This window comes from Lissotriton helveticus, chromosome 4_1, assembly GCF_964261635.1.
Source record: "Lissotriton helveticus chromosome 4_1, aLisHel1.1, whole genome shotgun sequence".
Taxonomy (NCBI): domain Eukaryota; kingdom Metazoa; phylum Chordata; class Amphibia; order Caudata; family Salamandridae; genus Lissotriton; species Lissotriton helveticus.
Genome location: NC_136063.1, coordinates 92,644,568 through 92,653,203, shown reverse-complemented (window position 1 = coordinate 92,653,203; position 8,636 = coordinate 92,644,568).

Sequence of the window (8,636 nt, the reverse complement as noted above, 5' to 3'; positions counted from 1 at the left end):
ATTCTGAGCCGTCATTCTTTCTTCTTCCATTCCCAGACCATCCCTTGCATTCCTCTCTCTCTCTCTCCCGCTCTCTCGCTCTCTTTCACTCTCACTCCCCACCAAGTTTCCCCAATTAACTCCCCTTGTCCTGCCCCAAATTTCCAACGTTGCCTTCCCTTCCCCTGAGGCCCTTCTTAACCTCCGAAGGGGACTCTCCACCCCTCCAAACTACACCTGCATTCTAAAACTGCAAGTACCAGCCCCACTGTAGTACAACATCCGTCTACCCTATCCCACCTTCTTTCTTTTTACAACTTCTTGTATGCGGGGTGGGTGGATGGTTCTAAACCTTCCTTGCCTACTCACGGGGGGATGGTGTCAGGATACCCTAACCTATCCCCTGGCTGTAATCTTGAGCTTGTCAACTGGCCAAAGACACCCGGGGGGAGGCTCACTATACCTTTTACTCCAGGTCTCCCCATTCTTCTCCTCCAATTACTATTTTGTGTGCCCCCCTGAGCATCTCTCATCTTCTCCGCCAGAGTTTATTCCATCTGTCTCTCTTCCTAGCATGCCCTCTGCTGTCTCGGAGGCCTCTGAGTTATGTGATTGACTCACAAGGGTGCTGGCTTGGGGTGCATTCACCCTCACCCCCAACTTAACACACCTGATTGTGGAAATGATCTCGATTTTGACCCTAAGAAAATTATAGGTACCAACAATATGTATTTAATTACTTGTACAAACTAAGCTCTGTAGAGGGGACAGTGAAACAGTCCACGCATGAGGTAAGAGCAGTCGGAGAGCCCCTTAAGTTGTTTTACGCCATCCGTACTGTGAAGGGACAGTACTTACCAATAAGTTTGTAACAGTCTTTTCTGGACCCTAACCCTCCTCCCCCCCATGTAACTCCAGTCCTCTCTCCTGCAGCACCCTGGGAGAAAATGATGCAGTTGTAGTTATCTAAAGAAACTATAACTCGTGCCAGTAGGTAACTATAACTTGCTCTACTGCCATGCTCAGTTTTCTCATTAATAGTTTTATTGAAATGTTGCAGTAATATTATCTGTGATGTCATTGAAGACATCATGACTGGCGTAAAATGTTGGGTAATTAGCAGTGCATGGTGAGAGCCCAGTGTGGGTACCCCCTTTCCCTGAATCTGGCTACAATGAGTTTTCCCTCCTTTCTATATACTTTATCCGTAGTACAGTTCCTTCTCACCCTCAGCAGTTCTCCGTACGGAATACTCCATTTCAAAGTATCCGGGTGTCGGCTGAGGGCATGAACGAGACTGTGGCCAGCGGCGGGCTTCCTGAAGAGGTGAGTCTGAATCTTGTTGTCTCTGATCTCAATTGTGACATCCAGGAGTTCATTACTTTCCCTGCGGATGGAGTGTGTGAAAGGGAGGTTGAAGCCATTGATTTTCAGATTCCTTACAAAAGTCTCTGAGGCCCATTAAATGTAATTCTTTATTTGATATAACAAGTCTAGTTTTCTGTAATGCACAACATTTCATGATTGAACGAGATGTATAATTTATTCAGTGTTGTAGATGTTTGAATTTCAGTATAAATGTCGCACATTTAGCATGCATTTCTTGTTATGCAATACTACCCAGCTTATCCTATTTGTCCAGCGAAACACATGTAAACATTCTTTACTTTTTTTGGAGAGAGGATGTGGCTGAAGGCTAGGGCGGTCGACCTCGAATCTGGGTCACCGGGTTTGAGTCTTGGCAGAGACGCTTAACATCCTGTGATTCTGGGCACATCAATTAGGGGCTTATTTTGATGTCAGAGGAATCGCTTCTGCCCGACACCGACTCGGTCCTGAGAACGTCCGACGACCGGTCGGCAGTCCCAACCGACTTATTTCAATGCGACCGACGGTCGCATGCTCCCTTTCCTCAATGGGAGCTCGTGTTTTGGCCATAAACTAGCCATAACACAAGCTCCCATTGAGGAAAGGGAGGTGCAATTCATCCCTGCCCCCCCAGTGGCAGACATCTCATGGTGTCTGCCACAAGGTGCAGGGATCAACAGGGGGGCAACATTGGTGCCCTCTCGGCCTCTAACTAGAGGCCATGTACAAAAGGGGCCCTGCTGGGGGCCCCCAAACACGCTGTCCGACTGGCAGACAGGTTCTCCTAGCCCAACGGAAGCCAGCCGGAATGACCGCTCGGTTTACTCTCCGACCGCCTCTATCATAATAAAGTAGTTGGAAAGTAAACCCTCCGGCCCATTACAATGCGGCCCTAAAGGATCCGACCCCAGGTCAAAGCATTTATGGGCCTCATCGTAATCGGTCCCTTAATCTACCTTTGCCTACCAAAAATGAATGTGTACATTTGTAATGCACAAGTGGTGCTCCTGTAAAGCGCCCTGATACCTTCAGGTCTAGTTTGCGCTATGTAAAATTTCTCCCAGCCCCCCCCCCCCCAAAAAAAAATACTCTTAGTCGCTCACAGGCATCCTGAAGAGGCTCGAACACTGCAGAATGAGGCTGTGCACTGTCGCGTTGCTAAAGCGTGCGTGTAAAATTGTTGTCGTTTCCATCTGGTAGAGAACACGATGCAGGATAGGTGTTCCGGGGGCGCAAACATGGGGGATAAAAGCCAACTAATTCAGGTTCTGTTTTTATGACCATTGCTTGAAAGCTGCCAACAAGTTCAGGCAGTTGTCTTGCTGTGCTGGCTTTGTGAATCAAATTATGGTACTTATATCTTTGGTTTAAAGTACAGAGGTGGCTGAGAATCTGGCACTAGAGGCAAGTCACTTCCAACGTTAACAACAAGCAATGGCTAAGACAATAGGTTTTGCCTATGGGATACCTATTGACATTGTCAAATTTTCCAAAAGATGTTGTGCATAGCGCACATGGGCGCCCTTATAAGAGAAATGTCGAACAAAGACAGTGGCTTATTTACTATATTTTGAAGCACGACAGCGCAGCAAGCCTTCCTGCGGCGCTGCAGTACCTCTAAATAAATAAAAGGGAGGGAATGCACCATATGCATAGTTCAGATATGGTTCATTTCTTTCCTTCTCCCCTGCACCAGCACACAAACAACAGCCGTGCCAAAGCAGACACACTTGCACTGAGTTGCATGAATAATTGTTTGTGTGCAGAAAGGGACACCTGCCTGCACATAAACAGGAATTAATTACATTTTTACTCTTTCTATGCGGCACGCATAGAAAGAGCAAAAAACGAGGAGAAATAAAACAATTTCTCCTTGTTGCGCCACACCTACACCTCTTCTAGGGAGGACTAGGATTCTGTTGCATTCCCAGGTTTAAGACACTTTGTAAAGGTTCCATGGATGATACCTGGGAACAGCCACAGCAGCACCCATGGAATGCCCTTTTCACACAGAGTAATATATGAAAGGGGCCCATTTTTACAACTTCATGAAAAGTCATGCAGGGTGACTTTATGTGGCCTTGTAAATATGTTATAATAAATGGGTCAACCCACTAGTACTGGGACCTGGGTAATCAATGGTATATGAGAAGGGGTCCCAGTTGGAACAACATAAGATAAACAAATCAGCAAAATTAACCTCATAAACATAGACTTCAAAGAATGTTATTTAATATACATCCTTTCTTGTAAATAAATTACCATTTCTTTTCGCAATATTACAATTCAAAACATTTCATGATAAGCCCAGAAGAAAGGGGGGGGGGTGGGGGGGAGGTGAAGAAAGGAAAATTGTACAGCATAGATTTAGTCGTAAAGGAATAACATAATAAGTGGTCTCATTACTATTTGAACATATAGTACCACACTGGATATATATACATCATCATATATCAACTCATAGGTTGAGAAAATCCTATCCTGTTAGTGTCTGGCACAGTCCACAAGTGATCAGTTTGCCCACAGGTAAGAAACATAAACAGTATGTCGACGTTTCGACCCCAATTTCGCAGGCGACGTTATTGCCCTACAGCGGGGTCTTCCTCAGGACGGGTAGTGGTGGGGTGTGGGAGTACAAAAAAGGGCACCTACAAAAGGGGAAAAAACTAAATTAGGATTGATATATTCTTACAAGGATAGCTGCAGGCTAATTAAAGCCATGCCTAGTTACCTACACGAAGCACGGTGAATCTCGCGGCTCCGTCTGAAAATGATGTTGGGCCAAGGGCTCCTATTGCCAAGAGAGCGTAATCCTAAAAATAAATTAGGCATTTATAAGACAGTGGACCGTACTCGGCTATAATCCACGTCATATCATACTTAATATCAACACATGTGTACAATTAAGTTAAACATCATACACTACCCAGCCGGGTTAAAAACATAAGTTACCAAATCAAACAAAGGAGAACCAACCAAAACAACCAACCACAGGGCTAGCCCCCACAATTCAAGTCAAATCTCACTCCACAGAGATGTGTAAGTAACTAGTCTGAAGCTCACCTATTCAAGCGGCAGCGATCTTAGGTGCTGATTATGCATGAAAACGCTTCTGTTCGTGACATAAAACTCATATCTGTAAATAACAAACAAGTGCAATTCAGAACATAATTAACATGTCGTCATTGCATTTTCACCCACCACTTCATCTGTTTACTCACCATATATGAGGGTGAAACAAACAGAATCAACAAACATTTGCTGGCAATTATTTCTTTCTTCCAAAACGCCAATCGGGAAAAAAAGCCTTTAAAAAGCCCTCCTAGGTCGGTTTGTTTATCTAGGAATTGGAATAGACAGGAGACGTGTGTTACCAAACAAATTTCATGATCACCGCATTACTAGAGCGGGGCACGATTAAAGTATCACCCAAGCTTACCCAAATCACGAAGAAAGCGGGAAAGCTCCTCGCTGTGCATCCATACCAATTAATTTAATGGCTTGCCGTGAGCCATCGAGCGGGATGCCTGGTATCTTTTGGACAAACCCTTTCCACGTTCATTCAGGTTTCTAAGACAAATAAATAAACAACCAGCGGTGCGTGTTAGCGTCTGTGCTCACAACGTCCACATAGTCAAAAAAGGAAGGAGGAAGGAGGGAGACGGCTGTTAATTTACTCGAGCTTACCCATTAGCAGATACGTGCTGAAATCTCCGTATAGCAGCAAACCATTTGCTCTAGTGACCTGACGCGAGGATAGGCGCGGGATATATCAACTGGGCAGCAGCTAGATGTCACTGCTTGCAAGTAGCCAATGGGCGCCCAGTAAAAATAGTAGACAGACTCGGCCCCTGATGAAATTAAGCGCTGGAGTAACCTAGTGTCTCATTGAGTTAAATTAGAAATATTCTTTATTAGCGCGACAGGAGGCCTTACAGGCGCGCAGACGTCTTTTTTATTATTAACAGATGACTTGTTGAAGGCCAGATAGATGTGAAATTAAATTCAATGGTGCACTCGTCAAGGCCAACTAAATGGATGCAACGGGAGGGAGTCTATTTCATCATGTGTGAAATCCTCAATTGTATTACATTCAAAAATTGCAAAAGTTGCAGAGATGTAATAACAAAACATATATGTACGAATGAAAGATAACACATATTGTCTCAATCAGATTGAATGGCCCCTCACATCATGATTGGTATTACAACCTTGCTACATGTGTCATATTAAACAGAATAAAATAAACGATGTCAGTATTGCATGAAATCTATATTATAAACATGCCAATTGTGCAAAGTTATTCTCCTGTTCATTAAGACCATGCACTATTGTGTCCAACAAGTGCATCCACTTACTTTCTCTCACAGTGAGGATAGAAGATATACTCCCTCCCCGGGGTCCCAAGATCACCTTTTCAAGGACCACCCACTCAAGTTCATTCAATGTATGTCCAAATCTCCTGTAGTGGTCTACCAGGGGTGCACCCACTACCTCACATCTGATCCTGCTTTGATGTTGCATAATTCGGACCTTAATTTTCTGTTGTGTTTGACCCACATAGGCCAAGCCACACGGACATTTGATGCAGTAAATAACACAGGATGTATTGCAATTCGTAAAGGATTTCAGATCAACACATTGCTCTTTATATTTAAACTGTTTAGTTTGTAAACACATTGGGCAGACTTTACAATGGCCACATCTGTAATGGCCAAGCACTGATGGCAAATTCCACATTGATTGTAAGGTAGGAGTATCAGGTGTCATTAGGTAGGAACTAACCACCTGATCTTTTACATTCCTTGATTTCTTGAACGAATGCATTGGTTTCTGTGGTTGACCAATCTCCTCAGACACCATTGGCCAGTACTTGTTGACAATTTTCTTGACGCTGTTACTTTGCGTATTATATGTGGTCACACAGATCATCCGCTCATTGGTGTTGTCATTTCTGATATGAGGCGTGAGTAGTTCCTCTCTGGGACTATACCAAGCTCGTTTTTGTGCTCTCTTCACAAGTCTCCTCGGATATCCTCTTTCCAACAATTTTGCAGTAAGGGCCTCGGACTCCACGAAATAGTCATCTTTTTTGGAACAGTTCCGTCTTATCCTAAAAAACTGACCAACTGGCAAGTTGTCCCTCAGGCCTCTTGGATGGTGGCTATTATATAATAAGAGCGAATTCCGTTCAGTGGGTTTCCGATATAATGTTGTGGATAGTAACCCTTCTTCATGGAAGATAGTAATATCAAGGAAGTCGATTTTTTCCTGATGCGACTGCATGGTAAATTGAATATCCGTACTCTGTTCATTCAACCAGAGATGAAATAAATTCAAGGTTTCTTCAGAGCCAGTCCAAATCATCAAAACGTCGTCTATGTATCGACGCCACATCTGTAATTGTGTCTGGTATGGGTTATTTTGATTCAGGATGAATTTCCGCTCAAAATCTGCCATATATATAATGGCCAGATCCGGCGCAAATGCTGCCCCCATAGCCACTCCCTTGGATTGTACATAGAATGTGCCCTGGAACATGAAGAAATTCTTTCTCATTGCGATGGTGAGCAATTGGATAATAAATTCAGTAGGTACCACCATCGGTGCAGTACGTTCATCAAGTGCTACACGTATGACCTCAAGTGCGTCTAGTTGTGGAATGCTCGTGTAGAGCGAAATTATATCACATGTCACCAACCTCTGTTTACCTTTGTCAAAGGCAAAGCCATCCACAAGATTTATGATCTGCATAGTATCCCTCAGGTATGTGGGTGTCCCTTCTGCGATAGGTTTTAGGAAAAAATCAATGTATTTACTCAAGGGTTCCAAAATTGATCCACACCCCGATACGATAGGACGGCCTGGGGGTTCTAGCATACACTTGTGAATTTTGGGGAGGGTGTAAATCGTTGGTATTCTTGGGTCTTTTTGGTTGAGATAGTTAAATTCAAGCTCACTCAGGAAACCTTGATCCTTACCCTCTGTAGTTACTGCCAGGATCTCCAAAGCTAGATCTTTAGTGGGGTCACATCTTAGTGGCTGGTAGCTCACTCCATCGCCCAATTGCCGAAGGATTTCGTTCTTATATTTCCCTACATCTTGAATGACAATTGCTCCCCCTTTATCCGCTGATTTAATTACGATTTTGTTATTGTCTTTCAGAGTGGTTAGAGCTCTCCTCTCACTTTGATTAATATATGTAAATATGGGCAGGAACAGTGCGCCGCCGGTGCATCTAAAAAGTGATGCACCAGCAGCACAAGGGGCTTGTAAATGAGGCCCACAGTATTTCACTGCAGACTGTCCGACAGTTTCTTAAGGTATTTGCAGCGTTACTGCACTGTGCTCTGGTGCAGCCTGTAGGCATCATAGGAAGTGTAGTTGGGGACGGGGTGCAATTCCACATAAACATGTGAATTGGAAATAAGGTGCAGCTTGTTGTGAAAATAAAGCAACATGATGCAGCCAATGTTTATTGCGTCATTTTGCTTTTCTTAAACTTTAAGCCATATTAAACATCAACCTGTGCTGCGGTGTAATATGTCTTAAAAACATTGATAAAGCATAGGCAAAACCTATTGGTGTTTCCAATGCTTTTTTCCCTTTACAAGAGAAACCTAACTAATGCAAATTTACCAAATTGCACATAAAATGTCTAAGTATGAGCTCCTGCCTGATGGAAGTAAGTTGATTCAAGGGCTGGCCTCTCAGAATGAGTTCAGAGAAGAGTGAAAAAGGAAACAGAGACCAAGGCCCAGATTCTCAAACAGAATAACAGAACGTGGCCCAGCATCTAAAACTGTGCTTTTATCTGCTTTGAGCCTGGCACACATCTAGGGGGCAAAGTTTAACAAGGAGGGGAGAGAGAGTCTTTGTGGATTCGTACTCCCTGGCAAGTCTACATAAACAAAAAGAATCCACTCTTATGACAGAATGGTTTCTCAACTATGGTTGGGAGCACCCAGTGTTGTTAAAATACCCCTTCCACACCAAAAGGACCCTTGGTGTCATGCTTCATCATTGGGGTCTTCTCACCCCTCTACGGGATGCGGCGTGCTACGACCAGCTACTACGCGGGAGCACTTGTTTACTGACTATGTTTGGTGTGTGTGAGGGTTTTTTAATTTTGTTTTATGTGCGCGAGTGGTGAGGTTATCGACAAGTGATGTTAAAAAGTGCCTGGCTCGTGGGGTAAACACAAAAGAAATTTTAAAAGGGGTGAATAAATGGAGTTGTGAAATGCAGGACAATGTGCATCACCTCACTTTTGTAAATAACACATTTTT